Source organism: Heptranchias perlo, chromosome 43 (assembly GCF_035084215.1).
Source record: "Heptranchias perlo isolate sHepPer1 chromosome 43, sHepPer1.hap1, whole genome shotgun sequence".
In the NCBI taxonomy this organism is placed as follows: domain Eukaryota; kingdom Metazoa; phylum Chordata; class Chondrichthyes; order Hexanchiformes; family Hexanchidae; genus Heptranchias; species Heptranchias perlo.
In genome coordinates this window covers 464,558-487,777 of record NC_090367.1, presented here as the reverse complement: position 1 = coordinate 487,777, position 23,220 = coordinate 464,558, and the positions used below count along the sequence as shown (strand labels likewise).

Genomic DNA, 23,220 nt, shown 5'->3' with positions numbered 1-23,220 from the left:
ATACACATACACGTACAGGGCATGTACACATCCACGTACACGTACACACACAGGGCATGTACACATCCACGTACACGTACACACACAGGGCATGTACACATACACATACACGTACACACACAGGACATGTACACATCACACGTACACGTACACACACAGGACATGTACACATCCACATACACGTACACACACAGGGCATGTACACATCACACGTACACGCACCACGTCACTGTACCTCTGCAGGTGATGGCTGCCTGCTGTTGCTCCGAGCTGGGTTCAGTGCTGATTTTGTGATGGTTTTTTTTTTGTCCTGTGAGGGGCAGATGATTGGCTCTCCCTCCCCTCAGCTTCCCTAGAGTATGCAGATAGTACGAGCACACTCATTCCTGTCCTGATTGTGCTGCTCGAAGCCACGAATTACACCAACGCTCTTGTGTTATGACATTTGATTCGGTATGACAGTGAGTTTGTAATTCTTTTCGGAGGGGGGGTAGGGGGGTTGGGGGGTTGGGGGGAATGATTTTCAGCGAGATGCTCGGGTGCTTGTCCACCATCCTTAGGATATCGGCAGAGATATTTAAAAAAGGGAAAGAGAGAGAGATGCTCTGGACTTTAGAGGGGAGAGTCACAGGGCAGGAAGAAAGTCTCACCAAGCAGCGGGCTAAGAGAGTATTAAGACAGTGCAAGTGGCCCGAGTGGCACATTACTGCAGTCGGTACAAAGCCTGTGTCGAGGGGTACGTGTCAATGCTGCCAGGAGTGTCCGACACTGAGAGCATAATCTGTACCGTGCTTGTTTTAATTACATTTCTTTGTGAATGGCCTAAAGCAGGCAACTAGTTGAAGTATTTACGACATTCTTGTTCAAGTGTGGCCCAGCTCTTTCACCGCTCCTCACGGTTTCAGTGTTATTTTGAAGGGTTCCACACGGCAGAGTGTCTTGCTGTCCCAGGTATGCAATCTCTCAGTCAGCTGGCCTGCAGCCTCTTTGCCCAGGCCTCAGGGCTGGTGTTGATCAGTGATTTGATATGAAAGAGCGCGTGCTCACTTATACAGAAAGAACTTGCGTTTCTATAGCACCTTTCACAGTCATGATCTCATTGAATGTCAGAACAGGCTCAAGGGGCTGAATGGCCTCCTGTTCCTTCAGGTCTTGCCTGTTCCAGCGTATATATCACGGTAACTCGGGGAGTCAAGTTGTTTTTGAGAAAGGTTTCCATTACCTGCATCTATATCCTGGGCCAGGCTGCATCACAACTGTCTCCGATTAGCCGATGAGTTCTGGCGAGTCCAAGGATAAAGAATATTGTTTCCAACGGTGGGCCTGCTCCCAAACAGGAAAACTGTCCCCCTCGGGCACACCTGGGATCAGATCAAAATACATCGATCAGAAATTGTTTCACTTTTACAACTAATGGCGACTCTCCTCCTGTAAAACAGACAGACCCAGGCTCCTGATAAATTACATAGAACGTATAGTACAGAAACAGGCCATTCAGCCCAACTGGTCCATGCCGGTACTTTGCTCCACACCAGACTCCTCCTGCCCTTTTCTTCTAACATATCACCATATCCTTCTATTCCTTTCTCCCTCATGTGTTTATTTAACTTCCCCTTAAATCCATCTACACTATTCACCTCAACTACTCCTTGTGGGAGTGAGTTCCACATTCTCACCACTCTCTGGGTAAAGAAGCTTCTCCTGAATTCCCTATTGGATTTATTAGTGACGATCTTATATTTATGGCCCCTAGTTCTGGTCTCCCCCACAAGTGGAAACATCTTCTCTACGTCTACCCTATTGAACCCCTTCACAATTTTAAAGACCTCTATCAGGTCACCCCTCAGTCTTCTCTTTCCTAGAGAGAAAAGAGCCCCAGCCTGTTTAGTCTTTCCTGATAGTTATAACTTCTCAGTTCTGGCATCATCCCTGTGAATCTTTTTTTGCATCTTCTCCCGTGCCTCTATATCCCTTCTGTAATATGTTAACAAGAACTGTGCACAGTTCTCCAAGTGTAATATCGAGACCAGAACTGTGCACAGTGCTCCAAGTGTAATATCGAGACCAGAACTGTGCACAGTGCTCCAAGTGTGGTCTAACCAAGGTATATGGAGACCAGAAATGTGCACAGTGCTCCAAGTGTGATATCAAGACCAGAACTGTGCACAATGCTCCAAGTGTGGTCTAACCAAGATATATGGAGGCCAGAACTGTGCACAGTGCTCCAAGTGTAATATCGAGACCAGAACTGTGCACAGTGCGACAAGTGTGATCTAACCAAGGTATATGGAGACCAGAACTGTGCACAGTGCTCCAAGTGTGATATCGAGACCAGAACTGTGCACAGTGCTCCAAGTGTGATCTAACCAAGGTATATGGAGACCAGAACTGTGCACAGTGCTCCAAGTGTGGTCTAACCAAGGTATATGGAGACCAGAACTGTGCACGGTGCTCCAAGGGTGCTCTAACCAAGGTATATGGAGACCAGAACTGTGCACAGTGCTCCAAGTGTGATCTAACCAAGGTATATGGAGACCAGAACTGTGCACAGTGCTCCAAGTGTGGTCTAACCAAGGTATATGGAGACCAGAACTGTGCACGGTGCTCCAAGGGTGCTCTAACCAAGGTATATGGAGACCAGAACTGTGCCCAGTGCTCCAAGGGTGCTCTAACCAAGGTATATGGAGACCAGGACTGTGCACAGTGCTCCAAGGGTGCTCTAACCAAGGTATATGGAGACCAGAAACGTAGACAGTGCTCCAAGTGTGGACTAACCAAGGTATATGGAGACCAGAAACGTAGACAGTGCTCCAAGTGTGGACTAACCAAGGTATATGGAGACCAGAAACGTAGACAGTGCTCCAAGTGTGGACTAACCAAGGTATATGGAGACCAGAAACGTAGACAGTGCTCCAAGTGTGGACTAACCAAGGTTCAATACAAGTTTAATTGCTCAGGTTTCACTGTGCAATTTAATTTTTCCTGAGCAGGTCTTATTAAATGTGGCCAAAGTCCTGCCCGCTGGTTCACAGGGTCAGTACTGTACCTCGCTGGGAAAACTCCCCCTCTTATTACTCAATAGGCTCCAAGTTATCTTCAGATTTTGACACTCCTCGTTGGATGAGATCACAAATCTTTGAAGGTGGCAGGACAAGTCGAGAAGCCTGTTAAAAAAGCAGATGGGATCCTGGGTTTTACAGAGGCATAGAGTACAAAAGCAAGGAAGTTATACTAAACCTTTGTAAATCACAGGTTAGGCCCCAGCTGGAGTATTGTGTCCAATTCTGGGCACCACACTTTAGGAAGGATGTCAAGGCCTTGGAGAGGGTGCAGAGGAGGTTTACTAGAATGGTCCCAGGGATGAGGGACTTCAGTTATGTGAAGCTGGGATTGTTCTCCTCAGAGCAGAGACGGTTAAGGGGAGATTTAACAGAGGTGTTCAAAATTCTGAAAGGTTTTGATAGAGTAAATAAGGAGAAACTTTCCAGTGGCAGGAGGGTCAGTAACCAGAGGACACAGATTTAAGATAATTGGCAAAAGAACCAGAGGGGAGATGTGGAGTAGTGTTTTTTACTCAGAGAGTTGTGATGATCTGGAATGCGCTGCCTGAAAGGGCGGTGGAAGCAGATTCAATAATAACTTTCAAAAGGGAATTGGATAAATACTTGAGGTGAAAAATTTACAGGGCTATGGGGAAAGGGCAGGGGAGTGGGACTAATTGGATAGCTCTTTCAAAGAGATGGCACAAGCATGACGGGCCAAATGGCCTCCTACTCTGCTGTATGATTCTACGATCACCTGTAATAGCTGTTGATACCAATTTAATATCTCATACCTGATCTAACTAGATGTTGAATAGCTTAGTGGTATAAACTGGGCGACATGGACATGTTGGGCCGAAGGGCCTGTTTCCATGTTGTAACTTCTATGTATGGAACAAGGACTTTTTGTAACACCTCCAAGTGCTGACCTGGGATTGTATTCATCCCACAGCACAAAATAAATTCTAATCATACAATAATTTTAGTACACGGACTATGGAGAGCTTGAGATCTCCTTCTATTGACACCGAGTCATATAAGTCGATATTAGGACCAAAAGCTTGGTCAAAGAGGTAGGTTTTAAGGAGCATCTTAAAGGAGGAGAGAGGTAGAGAGGCGGAGAGGCTTTCAACACAGTGAGAGCACTGGGGACATGTGCATGTCAAGTAAACTGAAGTCATGAAGAAGGACTCCCTTTATAAAAAAACCTTTCACAACCTCAGGATGTCCCAAAGCGCTTTACAGCCAATGAAGTATTAAGCGCCTTGGGACGTTTTACTACGTTAAAGGCGCTATATAAATGCAGGTTGTTGTTGTTGAAGTACTTTTGAAGTGTAATCACTGTTATAATGTGGGAAATGCGGCAGCCAATTTGTGCACAGAAAGATCCCACAAGCAGCAATGAGATAAATGACTGGGCCATCTCTTTTTGGTGATATTGGTTGAGGGATAAATATTGGCTCGTAACACCGTGCGGCATTTTTTGTTATGCTATCGTGCAAAAATGATGCAATAATTCATCTGAACAAAGTAGAAAAGGCTGGTCACGTAGGGTGAGTGGATGGTGCAGTGAGTTAAAGGACTGCCTTCGCCTTTTTGGGCTTTGGGTTGAAAGTCTGATGAGAGGAAAGTCCCGTCTGTTGGCTGAAGTGAGTTGGGCTCGTCTCAAACCCGTTCCTATGGTCTCGTAGCACGAAAATTGCTCCTAATTTTGCACCAACTGGCATCAAGTTGGGTATCTCAAAAGAGAGGGGTTGACTGTGGGATGAGGAGGTGAATCTCTCCACCCAAAATAAGACGGAAAAGAATAACTGGTACGAACGCAGTGGTGAAGGCAGGGGTGGATTGTTTTTGTACTCGCCTTATCTCAAAGTAATTCTTTTTTCTATTTGTTCTCGGGATGTGGGTGAAACTCGCAAGGCTGCGAGCAGGCAGTGGTGGGCCTCTGTGGAGATTGTTCATATAACTGAGTGCGTTAACCACTTAGTGTGGACAAGTGCCTATTGTAGGTCACAGGGTAAGGATGACTGGCTCCCTCCCCCTGAAAGACAACGGTGAACCAGTTGGTCCAACATTTTAATGGTCATCTTTCCCCCTAGTGCAGGGCCGGAAATTGGAATGCACAGCCTGAAAGGGCGGTGGAAACAGATTCAATAGTGACTTTCCAAAGGAAATTGGAGAAATACTTGAAAAGGAAAAAAATTGCAGGGCTACAGAGAAAGAGCAGGGGGAGTGGGACTAATTGGATAGCTCTTTCAAAGAGCCATCACAGGCATGATGGGCCAAATGGCCTCCTTCTGTGCTGTATGATTCTATGAAATAACTGCATTTATTGAATCCATGGTGGTGTTGGAATTTACGGCCTCTGGGTTGCCAGTCCGATTTCATAACCACCACATTACCAAAACCCTTCTGAGGTGGAGTGACTGCCATGTGGTCAAACTCAGGAACCTTTCATTTTGGGACACAGTTTACGAGTCATTTGAGACATGGCATGGAGTAGAGAAGCTGGGATTTTTCTCCTTAGAGCAGAGACGGTTAAGGGGAGATTTAATAGAGGTGTTCAAAGGTTTTGATAAAGTAGATCGGCAGAACTGTTTCCATTGACAGGAGGGTCGGTAACCAGGGGTCACAGATTTAAGATAATTGGCAAAAGAACCAGAGGGGGAGATGAGGAGAATGTTTTTTACACAGCGAGTTGTTATGATCTGGAATTCACTGCCTGAAAGGGCGGTGGAAGCAGATTCAATAATAACTTTCAAAAGGGAATTGAATAAATACTTGCAGGGGAAAAATCTGCAGGGCTACGGGGAAAGAGCAGGGGAGAGGGACTAATTGGATAGCTCTTTCAAAGAGCCAGCACAGGCACGATGGGCTGAATAGCCTCCTTCTGTGCTGTATGATTCTATAGCGTGAACTAGAGCCTTGTGTGGGACTGTTTACACATGGCTCTAGTCCGCACTGTGCGGTTGACTCTTAATGGACTTGGTTGTACGAACAATCTGTACACAGGCCCACCACTCTACCTTCTCAGCAACGCATGTGGCTTTGGGAATGTCATCCACATCCCGAGAACAAATCTTTCTTAATCCTCCCTCTCCAGGTTAGGTGTTGTCCTCTCCTCCATCCTCAGTCCTGGAGCTTGCTGTAGGACCCCCAGTGGGTGGCTTCCTCTGTTGTGTTCTCGCTGACACTATCTGATCAGACTGATGACTGGGTGGCATCCTGCCTGGCGCAACACTCTGACAGTCTCCGTCTGCTTTTTGGACTGAAACTTTAACCTTCTTCTCAAGCATTGAGACCGCTTACTGGCCCCGGCAACAACCTTCTCTTCTTACTCTTCTTGAGATGTGGGCATCACTGGCAAGGCCGGCATTCGCTGCCCATCCCTAACACAGCTGAGGGGCTATCTAGGCCATTTCAGGGGGCAGTTAAGAATCGACCATGTTGGGACTGGAGTCACATATAGGCCCAGACCGGGTTAAGGACGGCAGGTTTCCTTCCCTAAAGGACATTAGTGAACCAGTTGGGTTTTTAACGACAATCTGACACCTTTTGATTTCCAGATTTTTAAAAACTGAATTAAAATTCAGAAACTGCCCACGGTGGGATTTAAACTCATGTTCTCTGGATTACTAGTCCAGTAACATAACTGTTACACTCCCACACCCCACATGATGCCCAAGTTAAAAGATCACTATCTCACTCCAGTTCAGTTGCATCAGGGTTGCCAGAACTAGACGGGTGACAGGGGGCGGGGAAATGGTGGGGGGGGCAGTGAGTGGTGGGGCAGTGAATGGGGGGTGGGGCAGTGAATGGGGGGTGGGGCAACAGGGGGTGGGGCAACGGGGGGTGGGGCAACGGGGGGGGTGGGGCAACGGGGGGTGGGGCAACGGGGGGCGGGGCAGTGATTGGGGCGGGGCAGTGATTGGGGGCGGGGCAGTGATTGGGGGCGGGGCAGTGATTGGGGGGCGGGGCAGTGATTGGGGGGCAGGGCAGTTATTGGGGGACGGGGCAGTTATTTGGGGGGCGGGGCAGTGATTGGGGGGGCGGGGCAGTGATTGGGGGGCGGGGCAGTGATTGGGGGGGCGGGGCAGTGATTGGGGGGCAGGGCAGTGATTGGGGGCGGGGCAGTGATTGGGGTGCAGGGCAGTTATTTGGGGGGCGGGGCAGTGATTGGGGGCGGGGCAGTGATTTGGGGGCGGGGCTGTGATTTGGGGGCGGGGCAGTGATTGAGGGCGGGGCTGTGATTGGGGGGCGGGGCTGTGATTGGGGGGCGGGGCAGTGATTGGGGGCGGGGCAGTGATTTGGGGGCAGAGCAGTGATTGAGGGCAGGGCTGTGATTGGGGGGGCGGGGCAGTGATTGGGGCGGGGCAGTGATTTGGGGGCGGGGCAGTGATTGGGGGGCGGGGCAGTGATTGGGGGGCGGGGCAGTGATTGGGGGCGGGGCAGTGATTGAGGGCGGGGCAGTGATTGAGGGCGGGGCTGTGAATGGGTTGGGATTAGGACTTGTGGTCTAATGTCAGCAGCTGAGGACCATACTTTGAAGAACAGGTATTTGGTGACCAGTTCTCATTGTGGAAATTGCCGGGCAGCCCACTCAGAAAGCCGACTGTACGGTCTAAAAGTGGGCAGGTGTCAGTCCTCCCTCTGACTGTACAACCAGCTCACCAACACAATGTCACATTAGGGTGAAGGTTTTAGTAAATCACACATATTTGCATATCTTTGTCCCACAGGCATTGAATCATTCATTTTGTGATTCAATCTGAACACTCAGAACTATGAGCAAAGACCGAGATTTATACCAAACACATCTGATTTAAAAGCTGCCGTGGACTGACTGCATGTATCGACTGAGGATATCTTACAAATCATTTATTTTTGTAACAGGAATTTCTACTTAAGTGTCATGTTTGAAATTCTACGGAACAAAGTTTCACTGGGAGTCTGTACAGTGGGAGTGAACGGGAAGGGGTTTGGTTCATTGGGATTCTATATAGTGAGAGTGATGGGAAATGATTTCATTCACTGGGAGTCTGTACAGTGGGAGTGAACGGGAAGGGGTTTGGTTCATTGGGATTCTATATAGTGAGAGTGATGGGAAATGATTTCATTCACTGGGAGTCTGTACAGTGGGAGTGAACGGGAAGGGGTTTGGCCGTTAATATTCTCGAGTTGCTTTGTGTTTATCTACACTGACTGCTACTATTCACAAAGTTTCTGTTTATTGTTGGATGGTGCAAATCACACACTAAAGATTAGGATAAGTGTTTAATAGAACCATTCACTGGCAGATGATAAGGATATAATATACAGGTTAACACTGAGGGTGCAGTGTCTACATGCAGCGTAGCACAGGGTGGAGTGTCTCAGGAAGTAATACTAGAATTGATTCAATTGCCCGTTCGACACAAAACCATCGGAAATTTTATATAAATATTCTCAAACTATTAATGCCTTTTATTAGGATTACCCAATATTACACCTGGATTGGACTTTTAAAATTTCTGGTGTTTAAAAATGTTCAGGTTTGTGTTTTTAAGCGGAGGACAGTGACAAGTATCCCCCCTCCGATTCTGTGACACAGAATTACTTTTGTGACTCTGTGTCACCATTAACCAAAGCTCAGGATTGCAATCTAAATATGACAGAGCCAAACTTTTATTTATTCTGATTTTTTTAATATATTAATGATTTGTGCTTTTTTTTAGCGTTTCCAGTTTAATTTTCTGTGTACCCGCTTCCCTCTTCATCTACAAGTAATAATTGAAAAGTAGAGAAGTTATGTTAAACTTGTATCGAACCTTGGTTAAACCACACTTAGAATTACTGTGAACAGATCTGGTCTCCATATTACAAAAGGGATATAGAGGCATCGGAGAAGGTGCAAAAAAGATTCACAAGGATGATACCAGAACTGAGAGGATATAACTATAAGGAAGACTGAACAGGCTGGAGCTCTTTATTTCTAGAAAAGAGAAGGCTGAGGGGTGACCTGATAGAGGTCTTTAAAATAATGACACGGTTCGATAGGGCAGACGGAGAGAAGATGTTTCCACTTGTGGGGGAGACCAGGACTAGGGGGCCATAAATATAAGATAGTCACTAATAAATCCAATCGGGAATTCAGGAGAAACTTCTTTACCCAGAGAAGGTGAGAATGTGGAACTCACTCCCACAAGGAGTGGTTGAGGTGAATAGTGTAGATGGATTTAAGGGGAAGCTCGATAAACACATGAGGGAGAAAGGAATAGAAGGATATGCTGATAGGGTGAGATGGAGAGGGGAGGGAGGAGGCTCGTGTGGAGCACAAACACCGGGATAGACAAGTTGGGTCGAATGACCTGTTCGTGTTCTGTAAATTCTTTGTAATTCTATGTAATGTTGGCATGTTTGTCTGGGAAAAATAATTAAATTTTTTTTAAAATAAGGCTGCTCCCACTGCGGCCTTAGGATGATGGGAAGCCTCAGGCTTTCCTGCGAGCCTGAGAGGCCCCGTGAGACCCATGGCCGATTACAGAGCAGTCCCGTGGGTTAGTCTGGCTATTAAGAAAAAGAAAAAATTCGGTGTGGTTTCCAAAAAACCACGCAGGAAAATGTAGGCCGTTTCTTGGGGGTTTTTCTCTCTCTTATTTATATTTCTTGGGCGGTTCTCAGCAGCTATTGTAGAGTGAAGAGATTTGAATATATGCATTTCAGTCTCGAGTAAAGGAGTGCAGGGAAGGTTAGGGGTGCATGGCTGCAGAGGAAACAAGTGAGTTTGAATAATGAACCTGTCCAGGAAAGATCGTCTTTCCCTTCTGGGTTTATCAGTTTATTATTAGGGCAGATGGTGGAACTGCTTAACTTTGCATGTACTTTGGCTTGGGAAATGGTTTGAACATGAGATGGGGTGCAGGAGTCAAGTACCGGGGCGGGAAGAAGAGAGGGGGGAAGAGGAGGAGGGGGAGAGAAGGGGGAAAGAAGGGGAGAGAAGGAGGGGGAGAGAAGGGTAGAGAAGGAGGGGGGAGAGAAGGAGGGGGGAGAGAAGGAGGGGGGAGAGAAGGAGGGGGGAGAGAAGGAGGGGGAGAGAAGGAGGGGGAGAGAAGGGGAAAGAAGGAGAGAGAAGGAGGGGGAGAGAAGGGGAGAGAAGGAGGGGGAGAGAAGGAGGGGGAGAGAAGGGGAAAGAAGGAGAGAGAAGGAGGGGGAAAGAAGGAGAGAGAAGGAGGGGGAGAGGGGGGAAGAGGAGGAGGGGGAGAGAAGGGGGAAAGAAGGGGAGAGAAGGAGGGGGAGAGAAGGGTAGAGAAGGAGGGGGGAGAGAAGGAGGGGGGAGAGAAGGAGGGGGGAGAGAAGGAGGGGGGAGAGAAGGAGGGGGGAGAGAAGGAGGGGGGAGAGAAGGGGAAAGAAGGAGAGAGAAGGAGGGGGAGAGAAGGGGAGAGAAGGAGGGGGAGAGAAGGGAGAGAGAAAAGGAGGGGGAGAGAAGGGAGAGAGAAAAGGAGGGGGAGAGAAGGAGGGGGAGGGAAGGGAGACAGAAAAGGAGGGGGAGAGAAGGAGGGAGGAGAGAAGGAGGGGGGAGAGAAAAGGAGGGGGAGAGAAAAGGAGGGGGAGAGAACGAGGTGGGTGAAAAGGAGGGGGAGAGAAGAAGGGGGAGAGATGGAAGGGGAGTGAAAAGGAGGGGGGAGAAGGAGGGGGAGAGAAGGGGAGAGAAAAGGAGGAGGAGAGAAGGAGGGGGAGAGAAGGAGGGAGAGAAAAGGAGGGGGGAGAAGGAGGCAGAGAGAAGGAGGCAGAGAGAAGGAGGGGGGAGAGGAGGAGGGGTAGAAAAGGAGGGAGGAGAGAAGGAGAGGAGGAGGGGGGAGAGGAGGAGGGGGGAGAGGAGGAGGGGGAGAGGAGGAGGGGGGAGAGAAGGAGGGGGGAGAGGAGGAGGGGTAGAGAACGAGGGGGTAGAGAACGAGGGGGTAGAGAAGGAGGGGGTAGAGAAGGAGGGGGCAGAGAAGGAGGGGGAGAGGAGGAGGAGGGGGAGAGGAGGGGTAGAGAAGGAGGGGGAGAAGGAGTCACTTCTGTTAGCTCACCGAGTAGAAGTCGAGTGCAGGGTTGGTGCTGTGAGATTGAGCCCGGTGATTCTGAAACCTGCCTCGTGACTGAAGCTCGAGTGGTGTCGCGAGGATGGTGCAGGAGGAGGAGGAGGACGGGTTCCAGAGTTACTGAGACAAACGCATGGATGGATTGGTTTCCTTTCTCCTCCACTCCTTCCCCCCCCACCTCCCTCCCCAATAAACCCGGGTGAGTACATCATCGACTTTTGTCATATTTCTAAAAGCATAATCGTTTTTTAAAAAATGAGTATTCAGTTATGTGGAGAGACTGGAGAGACTGGGATTGTTCTCCTTAGAGCATAGATGGTTAAGGGGAGATTTAATCGAGGGGTTCAAAATTACGTTGGGTTTTGATGGAGTAAATAAGGAGAAACTGTTTCCAGTGGCAGGAGGGTCGGTAACCAGAGGACACAGATTTAAGATAATTGGCGAAAGAACCAGAGGGGGAGATGAGGAGAATTTTTTTACGCAGCGAGTTGTTCTGATCTGGAATTCACTGCCTGAAAGGGCGGTGGAAGCAGATTCAATAATAACTTTCAAAAGGGAATTGGATAAATACTTGAAAAAGGAAAAATTTGCAGGGCTATGGGGAAAGGGCAGGGGGAGTGGGACTAATTGGATAGATCTTTCAAAGAGCCGGCACAGGCTCGATGGGCCTTCCACTGTGCTCTATGATTCTATGATTTCAAACGCTAACAAAACATTTCAGGAGCAGCATATGTCGCGTTGGTGCTAAACACCTTTCATTTGTGCTGCAGGGGTCCTGAATTCCTTAAGAAAGCATTTACTTGACAATTATGAATACTCCCAAGTTGGAAAAATATTTACGAAAAAATATTTTAAACTGTATTTTTAACAAATATATTTTTAAAAATCATAAATAATATTTCACTTTCCAGCCTGGGAGGGGGAGAAGGAATTTAATTGCCGTGGTAGTGTTCTAGTGACACACGGTACCGATTGTGATTGTGTTTCTGATGCTCACCATTAAGGATGACGATGCATTAGCATTCTGGCTGCAGGCCGTTCTGATCAAGGCAACAGGAAGATAAAAAAACAGTCAGTGATGAGGCAGACACTCCACAAATAAATACAAATATTTTTTTAAAAGGGGAACTGTTTCAATGTTAAAAGCATTCAATAGGGTAGATCAAGAGAAACTATTTCCTCTGGTGGGGGGAGTCCAGAACAAGGGGGCATAATCTTAAAATTAGAGCCAGGCCGTTCAGGGGTGATGTCAGGAAGCACTTCTTCACACAAAGGGGGGTGGAAATCTGGAACTCTCTCCCCCCAAAAAAGGCTGTGGATTCTGGGGGTCAGTTGGAGCTTTCAAGACAGAGATCGATAGATTTTTGTTGGGTAAGGGTATCATAGGAACATAGGAATATAGGAACAGGAGTAGGCCATTCAGCCCCTTGTGCCTGCTCCGCCATTTGATAAGATCATGACTGATCTGTGATCTAACTCCATATACCTGCCTTTGGCCCATATCCCTTAATACCTTTGGTTGCCAAAAAGCTATCTATCTCAGATTTAAATTTAGCAATTGAGCTAGTATCAATTGCCATTTGCGGAAGAGAGTTCCAAACTTCTACAACCCTTTGTGTGTAGAAATGTTTTCTAATCTCACTCCTGAAAGGTCTGGCTCTAATTTTTAGACTGTGCCCCCTACTCCTAAAATCCCCAACCAGCAGAAATAGTTTCTCTCTATCCACCCTATCCGTTCCCCTTAATATCTTATAAACTTCGATCAGATCACCCCTTAACCTTCGAAACTCCAGAGAATACAACCCCAATTTGTGTAATCTCTCCTCGTAACTTAACCCTTGAAGTCCGGGTATCATTCTAGTAAACCTACGCTGCACTCCCTCCAAGGCCAATATGTCCTTCCGAAGGTGCGGTGCCCAGAACTGCTCACGGTACTCCAGGTGTGGTCTAACCAGGGTTTTGTATAGCTGCAGCATAACTTCTGCCCCCTTGTACTCCAGTCCTCTAGATATAAAGGCCAGCATTCCATTAGCCTTTTTGATTATTTTCTGCACCTGTTGATGACACTTCAATGATCTATGTACCTGAACCCCTAAGTCCCTTTGGACATCCACTGTTTTTAACTTTTTACCATTTAGAAAGTACCCTGTTCTATCCTTTTTTGATCCAAAGTGGATGACTTCACATTTGTCTACATTGAATTCCATTTGCCACAGTTTTGTCCATTCACCTAATCTATCAATATCCCTTTGTAATTTTATGTTTTCATCTACACTGCTTACAATGCCACCAATCTTTGTGTCATCGGCAAACTTAGATATGAGACTTTCTATGCCTTCATCTAAGTCGTTAATAAATATTGTGAATAATTGAGGCATCCAGGCATATGGAGTTAAGGCGAGTGAATAGAGTTGAGGTACAGGTCAGCTATGATCTAATTGAATAGCGGACCAGGCTCGAGGGGCCGAATGGCCTACTCCTGTTCCTAATGTTCCTAAATGATGTTTAAGTTAATTAAAAATACAACTGGATCATTAAGTTCATCACTTAACCAATATTTTCTCATGGGCCTTCGATTATTTGTTGTGCCCCAGTTCCATGGCAGTGAATATAAGTCACTCCCCACGGGAAGGTTTCTGGGGTGTTTTCTGTGACATAGAGCTCAAGGTCAGGAGAAGAAATGACTGCATTCGATAAACCGCCTGATTTGTTTCGAGTTATTCCAAGCAATAAAAAATCCTTTTAAAAAAAACTATAACTCAAGACAAATAGTGCTGTGTCCGTCCTGATTCTCTGGAGCTCGAGCCTGCGGGACACAATGCTGCACATTTACTGGGGGAGGCTGCTTAGAATCATAGATATCGTAGAATCGTACAGAACAGAAGGAGGCCATTCGGCCCATCATGCCTGAGCCGGCTCTTTGAAAAAGCTATCCCATTAGTCCCATTCTTTCCTCTGCTCTTTCCCCATAGCCCTGCAAATTTTTCCTTTTCAAGTATTTATCCAATTCCCTTTTGAAAGTTATTATTGACTCTGCTTCCACCGCCCTTTCAGGCAGTGAATTCCAGATCATCACAACTCGCTGCGTAAAAAAAAAATCTCCTCATCTCCCCTCTGGTTCTTTTGCAATTACCTTAAATCTGTGTCCTCTGGTTACCGACCCTCCTGTCACTGGAAACAGTTTCTCCTTATTTACTCTATCAAAATCCCTCATGATTTTGAACACCTCGATTAAATCTCTCCTTAACCTTCTCTGCTCTAAGGAGAACAATCCCAGCTTCTCCAGTTTATTAGTTTATTTATTAGTGCTTTAGTTTATCTATATTTATCGATATTTAGCTCATTCGTTTATAAATTAGTGCTTGTTCTTGTTAACAAGTAGAACCCTACTTGTCAGTGAGCAGCACATCTGCAGCAGATGTGCAAATTATTTTCTGTCACGCAGATCCCACTTAAGTCAAATTCACATTGGGTGAGAGAGGTGAATGGTCACAGGTTTTGACCAGGTGCTGCTGTATTCAGAGCGAGGGGCTGTTCAACTTTGTGATTGTTCAGAAGCAGTTGTTGAGAGGGCTCGCTCCCCAAAGAAGGAAGCAGTTTCCGATTTCCCTCGTCCTGCAGACGGTAAACTCTCACCTGCCGCCTGAGCCTGTTCACACTCGCGGTTTGACAGGCAGGTGTGCAGCCTTTCTATATTCCAAGGCTGATTTTGTAAATAAGCACAGTCAAGGGATGAGAAAAGGCTGTGTTTTGAACTAACGTTCCTAATATGTGCTGTGTCAGCCCTGGCTCAGTGGGTAGCACTCTCTCTCCTCTGAGTCAGAAGGTTGTGGGTTCAGAATCCCACTCCAGAGATTTGAGTACAAAATCTGTGTTGACACTCTCGGTGCAAGTATTGAGAGAGTGCTGCACTGTCGGAGGTGCCGTCTTTCGGATGAGATGCTCTCTCAGGTGGACGTAAAGGATCCCACCGCCACTATTGGAAGAAGAGCAGGGGGAGTTCTCCCCAGTGTCCTGGGCCAATATTTATCCCTCAACCAACATCACTAAAAACAGATGATCTGGTCATTATCACATTGCTGTTTGTGGGATCTTGCTGTGCACAAATTGGCTGCTGCGTTTCCTATATTACAACAGTGACTACACTTCAAAAAAAAAGTACTTCATTGGGTGTAAAGCGCTTTGGGACGTCCTGTGGTCGTGAAAGGCACTATACAAATGCAAGTTTTTTCTTAATGTCTTTTCCACCATCTCCTTGCTGTGCCAAAGACTCATCACTCTGTGAGTAAAGCAAGTCTTTCTAATATCTGTTTTAAATGTACTCTCTGCTAGTTTAAATTGATCACCTCTGGTCTCACAAGGCTGACTCACTTTGAAGGTGATATTCCGGGTTCACTGTATATGCACCATTTAATATTTTATGTACCTCAGTGAAGATTCTCTCTGACTTCCCCTACTCCGGACTGTGGAGTCCGATCTTCGCCGATCTGTCCTCGCAGGTTTTCCTCTTTACACTCGGCATCATTCGCATTGCTCTCCTCTGCACCCTCCCCGATACCTGATCGTGGAATGGGGACCGGAACCCAACCCAGTGTGCAACGTAAAGCTTTAACTCTGGAGACGTGTACTCCACAGTTCTATCCACCTAGTCCATTATTCTTGAGATTTTTTTTTAAATTTACCTCTTTGCCCAGACAGTCTCCCTGGATGTTGGGTCCGGGCCTCGGCTGTTCTTTATATCTTTGCTTCCTGTGGTTCTGAGCCCCTGATTAGCTCACCTTGCGTACTCCGTACAGAGCTGATCAGTGTGGATTCCTCTGGGCAGTGTTCAATCTGTCCCTGTGCAAGTTGCGGCCTGCAGTTCTGAAAGAAGAAAGAATTGCGTTGACAGAGCATGTCATCGCATCTCTAAGCTCTTCACACCCAGCCGATTACTTTGAAGCGACTGGCGTTTTCTACGCAACGATTTTTGGACTCATTCTCTCTTTGGAATTTCTCAGCTATTTAAAAAAAATGTTTAAATAGTATCATAGTATGCTTCAGCACAGAAAGAGGCCATTCGGCCCATCATGTCTGTGCTGGCTCGTTGGTGGAGCTAGTCCCACTCCCCTGCTCTTTCCCCACAGCCCTGGTCTTTGCAGAATCAACCAGAACCACAGTTGGTTGTTTCTCAACAGTCAATCCTGGTGAGATTAAAAGGTGAATAAATTTATTTCAAATGGGGCAAACAAGGTGATAAACTAATGGTTTTCTAAATTCAATAGATGAGTTGCTGTGTGAAAACACGGCAGGAAGTGTTCCAGTAGGGCACCAACTCAAACAACTTTGCAATTAAAACAATAGTATTTTCAGGGTTTCTGTAGCTGGCTTTTTTCCTGAATGCCAAGCTTCAGTTTGAAGTGTGGTATTTTTTAAAGAACCTATTTTAAATTAAGTATCTTTGTAAAGGGAAAATAAACAAAATTCTCAGTTGTTTTGTTACATTACTACTCGATTACTGACTATAGAATTCATATTAAAAACCAGAGTTCTCCTCATGGTTGTTTTCAGTCTGTTTTATCTTGGTCTGTCACCAGATCACTGATGCAACATGCAATTTTTACCACTCCCTTAATCAACCATGGATTCACATAAAACATCCTCTGTTGAACATGATTCTGGCTATTATGACGTTTTCAATGGCTTCCAAAGACAGGTAGTCTTTTTGAGGGAATCTACAGCTCAAACGAATTTGTAACTCGCCACTGGGGCCAAATCACCTTGCAGCCTACAAAATACTTTATGGTAATCGAGTAGCTACTTGAACAGACCTCACTGTCTCTTACCATTCCCCCTCAATAATTCTGCAAACAATTAGGTGATGATGCAATTATCCCACTACTCTAAGTTTGGAGCGGGGTGGAGATGAGGGGAGAGACAGGAGGAAAAAAGGTGAGGAGGAGGGAAGAGTACCTCACCGTCCTCCTGGGCAATCTGCAGTCCTCTGGTCTGAACATGACTTTAGTAACTTCAGACTTCAGCTATATCTCCATTTTCTTTACTGCGGGGGACGCTGGTGATGTGGGGCAAGTATGTTAGTCCCCTGGGGGGAGCGGGGGAAGAGGGAGGAAAGAGTTTTGTCTTGGAAGTATTGGCTTTTATTGGATTTTCAAGACAATATAGTCACATATATATTTTATGAGACCGTTGTATATTTTATGGGGCCATTGTATATTTAAATGTAAATTCACCATATATATTTTATGGTACCATTGTATATTTTATGGGGGCATTGTATATTTAAATGTACATTCACATATATATTTTATGAGACACTGTACATTTAAATAGTACAGGGCTTTATTGAGACCTCACCTGGAGTACTGTGTACAGTTTTGGTCTCCTTATCTAAGGAAGCCATGATGTGGAGATGCCGGTGATGGACTGGGGTGGACAAATGTAAGGAATCTTACAACACCAGGTTATAGTCCAACAACTTTATTTGAAAATCACAAGCTTTCGGAGCTTACCTCCTTCGTCAGGTGAGTGAGTGACGAAGGAGGAAAGCTCCGAAAGCTTGTGATTTTCAAATAAAACTGTTGGACTATAACCTGGTGTTGTAAGATTCCTTACATTTATCTAAGGAAGGATAGACTTGCCTTAGCGGGGGTGCAATGAAGGTTCACTAGATTAATTCCTGGGATGAGAGGGTTGTCCTATGAGGAGAGATTGAGTAGAATGGGCCTATACTCCCTGGAGTTTAGAAGAATGAGAGGTGATTTCATTGAAACATATAAGATTCTAAGAGGGCTTGACAGGGTAGATGCTGAGAGGATGTTTCCCCTGACTGGAGAGTCTAGAACTAGGGGGCATAGTCTCAGGATAAGGGGTTGGCCATTTAGGATTGAGATGAGGAGGAATTTCTTCACTTAGAGGGTTGTGAATCTTTGGAATTCTCTACCCCAGAGGGCTGTGGATACTCAGTCATTGAGTGTTTTCAAGGCTGAGAGCGATAGATTTTTGGACTCTAGGGGAATCAAGGGATATGGAGATTGGGTGGGAAAGTGGAGTTGAGGTCGAAGATCAGCCATGATCTGATTGAATGGCGGAGCAGGCTCGAGGGGCCGAATGGCCTACTCCTGCTCCTATTTCTTATGTTCTTAAATATATGTGCACATATATATTTAATGGGACCATTATATATTTAAATGTACATTCAAAGATGTTTTGATATATATATATGGACTTGGATATAAAGGGCATAATTTCAAAGTCTGCAGATGACACGAAACTCGGAAATGTATTAAACAATGTAGAGGGTAGTAATGGATTTCAGGAGGACACAGACAGACTGGTGAAATGGAGAGACACATGGCAGATGAAATTTAACGCAGAGAAGTGTGAAGTGATACATTTTGGAAGGAAGAATGAGGAGAGGCAATATAAACTAAATGGTACAATTTTAAAGAGGGTGCAGGAACAGAGAGACCTGGGGGGGGTCACATACGCAAATCTTTGAAGGTGGCAGGACAAATCGATAAAGCATATGGGATCCTGGGCTTCATTAATAGAGGCATAGAGTACAAAGCAAGGAAGTTATGCTCAATCTTTTATAAATCACTGGTTAGGACTCAGCTGAAGGATGTCAAGGCCTTGGAGAGGGTATAGAGGAGATTTACTAGAATGGTGCCAGGGATGAGGGACTTCAGTTATGTGGAGAGACTGGAGAAGCTGGGATTGTTCTCCTTAGAGTAGAGGATATTAAGGGGAGATTTAATTGAGGTGTTCAAAATCATGAAGGGTTTTGATCGAGTAAATAAGGAGAAACTGTTTCCAGTGGCAGGAGGGTCGGTAACCAGAGGACACAGATTTAAGATAATTAGCAGAAGAACCAGAGGGGGAGATGAGGAGAATGTTTTTTTACGCAGTGAGTTGTGATGATCTGGAATTCACTGCCTGAAAGGGCGGTGGAAGCAGATTCAATCATAACTTTTAAAAGGGATTTGGATAAATACCGTACTTGAAAGGGAAACATTTGCAGGGTTATGGGGAAAGAGCAGGGGGAGTGGGACTAATTGGATAGCTCTTTCAAAGAGCCGGCTCTGGCATGATGGGCTGAATGGCCTCCTACTGTGCTGTATCGTTCTATGATTCCACCCTCCGTAAACTTGAGTTCATCTAAAGCTCTACTAACCCGCACCAAGCCCTCTTCACTCATTGCCCCTGTGCTCGCTGACCTACATTGGCTCCCGGGTCCAACAACGCTCAAATTCTGACAAAGGGTCTTCAACCTGAAACGTTAACTCTGTTTCTTTATCCACAGATGCTGCTTCACTTGCTGAGCTTCTCGAGCATTTTCTCTTTTCATTTTAAAATTCTCTTCCTTGTGTTCAAATCCCTCCATGGCCTCACCGCTCCCCTGTCTCTGTAACCTCTGCGTTCCTCCAATTCTGGCCTCTTGTGCATCCCGCACTCCCTTTGCCCCTCCATTGGCGGCCGTGCCTTCTGCTGCCTGGGCCCTAAGCTCTGGAATTCCCTCCCTAAACCTCTCCGCCTCTCTCTCCTCCTTTAAGACGCTCCTTAAAACCTACTTCTCTGACCAAATTTCGGTCACCTGTCCTAATATCTCCTTATGCAGCTCGGTGTTAAATTTTGTTTGATAATCGCTCCTGTGAAGCACCTTGGGATGTTTTACAATATAAATGCAAGTTGTTGTTGTTAATAGACTATTATACCTCAGCTTCCTGTTTATTAGACTCTCACTCTTTGTGGTTGATCCCTCAGGAGCTCATTAGGACCATCACCGAACAAGAGAACTCGACCAGACACAGGTCTGTCTTTAAAGTCGGACAATTTTAATCACCTAAAATAAAAAAAACAGGAAACCCTGGAAACACTCAGCAGAGTCGGGCAGCATCTGTGGAGAGAGAAACAAGAGATAATGTTTCAGGTTGATGACCTTTCACCAGAAACATTGAGTCTGTTTCTCTCTCCACACCTGCTGAGGGTTTCCAGCATTTCCTGTTTTTATTGCAGATTTCCAGCATCCGCAGCATTCTGCTTTTGTTTTTTAATTTACTTACTTTTTTTTGTGACTTTTTTTTTGCTTCTTGAGTTGAGTGATGCTAGTTCTGGGAAATAAAGGCAGGTACAGCCCGGGTTAAATGGAGAGTATAGCTCCATTTACACTGACACAACAATGTGCTTCAGCCCCAACCTAGCAGAGCATCACTGCTGCACCAGGGTGACATTTTCTTACTCCCCACTCCAGTGTCAGCTGCGGCTCAGTGGCTCTCTCTCTCTCTCTCCTGCTGTGAGTCTCTCTCTCTCTCTCTCTTTCACATCTAAGTTATGAAAGTCACAGGTTCAAGTCGCACTCCAGAGACTTGAGCCCATAATCCGGAGGCTGACACTCCCGGTGCCAGTACTGAGGGAGCGCTGCACTGTCGGAGGGTCAGTACTGAGGGAGCGCTGCACTGTCGGAGGTGCCGTCTTTCAGGTGAGATGTTAAGCTGAGTCCCCGTCTGCCCTCTCAGGTGGATGTAAAAGATCCCACGGCCACTAATGGAAGAAGAGCAGGGGGAGTTCTCCCCGGTTTCCTGGGGCCAATATTTATCACTAAAACGGATTATCTGGTCATTATCACTTTGCTGTTTGTGGGATCTTGCTGTGCGCAAATTAGCTGCTGCGTTTCCTACATTACAACAGAGACCTCACTTCAAAAAGTACTTCATTGGCTGTAAAGCGCTTTGGGACGTCCTGAGGCGGTGAAAGGCGCTATATAAATGCAAGTTTTTCTGGTTCTTGCCGTGAATACATTTACTTCTGCGGGCAGTGCCCTTTTTGGATTTTCCTCACTGTAGGTGAGTGAAGATCGAGTCTATAACGCGACAGGTTTACCTCTGCTCGGACAGCAATGCTTTGCGTCCCACCGAGTTTCAGTTTGCTTTCTCAGCTTGCCGGTTTGTGCTGGAATGCAGAAACCGATCAGCCGCCTGACTCGAGTAACAAGTGGTTTCTCAAAAGGTCAAGGCCGGCTGCCTCTCCTGCTCGCTCTCTCTCTCGCGCTCTCTCTCTCTCTTTCCACAGAGATCCAATCGCCAGCCTGGGTAAAAGGTCAGGGCAAGAGAGCATTAGTCAAACCGAAATGTTGCTGGGAGCTTTGCGAAACCCTCTGAGCAGCACCGACGTCAGAGATTGTGTCAGAGAGAAGCGGAGAGGCAGTTGAAGCTCTGAGTCAGCAGAAAGACCTGAAGTACAGAACTCTGTGGAGGGATCGACATGCACACTCTTCTGGAGGTCACACACTGAATTACCTAGGAGACGTGGCTGTCATCAGTGACAGGACATGTCCGATCTCCACGTGGGTTAAGCCGAGGAGCTAACGAGGAGGAACTAAACCCCCTTTTAAAGTAACGCATGGTAAATGAGTCATCTAGATATCGGGAGCAGGATAATCAACGTATTAGAATCAGAGGACTGTTATCAACAGGAGATTTTCTAGAGAAAGTAAAAACTCCCATTTCTACAGCACCTTTCACAACCTCAGGACATCCCAAAGCACTTTACAGCCAATGAAGTACTTTTGAAGTGTAGTCACTGTTGTAATGTAGGAAAGGCAACAGCCAATTTGCACACAGCAAGATCCCACAAACAGACCAGATAATCTGTTTTTTAGTGACGTTGGTTGAGGGCTAAATATTGGTCCCAGGAAACCGGGGAGAACTCCCCTGCTCTTTTTCCAATAGTGGCCATGGAATCTTTTAGGTCCACCTGAGAGGGGCAGACGGGGCCTCGGTTTAACATCTGATCCGAAAGACGGCACCTCTGAAAGTGCAGCGATCCGTCAGTACTGGCACCGGGAATGTCAGCCTGGATTTTGTGCTTGCATACCTGGAGTGGGATATGAACCTATGACCTTCTAACTCAGAGAATGCTACCCACTAAGTCACAGCTAACACCAAGCTGAGTGAGTAAAGAGGGTGGGGCTGATTTTGATTCCTATCTTGCCCTGAAAACAGGAGTAAGGGAGCGGGAAGGTCAAAGATCAGTTCTGCCAGATCTTGGCCTATAAACCGTTCGGTTCAAGTTCCCACCTGGGGGCGGGCTGGCCATTTTGAGCCCCCGTCCAAAACAGGGACGTCCTGTGCACAATTTCCCAAAGTACGGGTGTGCAGAACATCAGGTACAGGAATCCAGGATTGCTAAGCAAGAGATAAAGCTGGCAGTTCATTTAAAGGACACAGTGATATACAGGTAAGTGGTTTTAGGCCACTTCAGCCCTTTGTTTACACTTTTTTTCTCCTGCTGGCACTTAGGCTCTTGTGAGCCTTTGTCCCAGTTGTGGTGAATTATTTATTTTTGCCTGCAGCACCATTACTGACATCAATGGGTTTCCCAATGGGAATTCTCCTATCTGATGTTAAAAGAGGAGGAGCTACGGAGAAATGCCAAGCATGTCAGCCATGCGCGAGCTGCTTGGCATTTCTCTGTAACCTGCTCGCACGCTTCTGACAACAGAGGTGAAATGATGCCACAGTGGAATGGTACTGGACTAGCAAGTTGTGAAATTGAATTCAATACATCTGGTACTTTGTGGTACTTTGTGGCCGACACCAGAAAGATGACCAGGTTGTCTCCAGTCTTTCACTTTGATGGTGATTGCTGCCACCTCTACTCAGGCCGACAGGAGACGCAAATGGTTGATGCCCTTGAAGACCATTGGAAAAACAATGCAGCAGTTCGAGGAGGCCGAACCTTCCTAGTGCAACTAGGGACTGTGTCAGCCACACTCTGAGAAGGAATTAAAACAAAGCCCGACTGTTACACTGGTCCAACGAGCAGTTCAGTCCTGGGCAGCCCACTATAGTCACGCAGAGGACCCAGTCCCTGAGTAACTGCAGTCCGAACGGGGACCCTGACTCATTCCTGCTGGTGTTATTATCTGACTCCCACTCAGCAGCAACCAGACAGCTCCAGCCTCTGCCTGATGTCCGGCCGCTTGGCTTGCTGTTTAACTTGTATTTCTAGAAAGCGCTTTTGCTAGCCCTTTGAGAATTAAACTTCCTGTGCAGCTGGTATATCCTTCCTCCCTGGGTCAGAATGCTCTGTCTCGGTCAATTGCAGCAGCGTCAAAA

At 46.4% G+C, this 23,220-nt stretch overlaps 1 protein-coding gene and 1 long non-coding RNA gene across 4 annotated transcripts in view; one reads left to right on the top strand and one right to left on the bottom strand.

Annotated features, from left to right (window-relative positions):
* Positions 1–804: 804 nt before the first annotated feature.
* Positions 805–15,961, bottom strand: LOC137306356 (uncharacterized). Its single transcript, XR_010958861.1, has 4 exons — positions 15,787–15,961; positions 12,102–12,144; positions 3,047–3,164; positions 805–1,361 (listed from the first exon to the last, which is right to left on the bottom strand). It is a non-coding gene; the product is annotated as an uncharacterized lncRNA (long non-coding RNA).
* Positions 11,095–23,220, top strand: part of LOC137306342 (transcriptional-regulating factor 1-like) — a 66,382-nt gene continuing 54,256 nt past the window's right edge. For all 3 annotated transcript variants that reach the window (XM_067975494.1, XM_067975493.1, XM_067975491.1), the window contains exons 1-2: positions 11,095–11,303; positions 19,868–19,914. The gene's annotated coding sequence lies outside the window, so the exon portion shown is untranslated. The remainder of the gene's footprint in view (positions 11,304–19,867; positions 19,915–23,220) is intronic.